The sequence below is a fragment of the Gekko japonicus genome, unplaced genomic scaffold (genome assembly GCF_001447785.1).
Source record: "Gekko japonicus isolate JY-2015 unplaced genomic scaffold, Gekko_japonicus_V1.1 scaffold3219, whole genome shotgun sequence".
Classification (NCBI taxonomy): Eukaryota; Metazoa; Chordata; class Lepidosauria; order Squamata; family Gekkonidae; genus Gekko; species Gekko japonicus.
The window spans coordinates 112,746-113,072 of NW_015175461.1; positions in this window are offsets into that span (position 1 = coordinate 112,746).

The window sequence follows — 327 nt, forward strand, 5'->3', positions numbered from 1 at the left end:
TGGCGGTCTCCCATCCAAATACGAACCAGAGCCGACCCTGCTTAGCTTATGCGAATTGGCGAGATCGGGCTAGTCAAGGCAAGAGATGAGCAGAGGTCATTCGCCATTGCCTCTGCATAGCAACCCTGGAATTTCTTGGTGGTTTCCTGTCCAAGTACTACCCAAGGCCGCCAACTCTGCTTAGCATCTGAGATGTGACGAGATCAGGCTAGCCTGGGCCGTCCAAGTCAAGGCAAGAGATGTGCAGAGGTGATCTGCCATCACCTCTGCATAGCAACCCTGGATATTCTTGGTAGTCTCTCATCCCAGTACTAGCCAGGGCCAGTC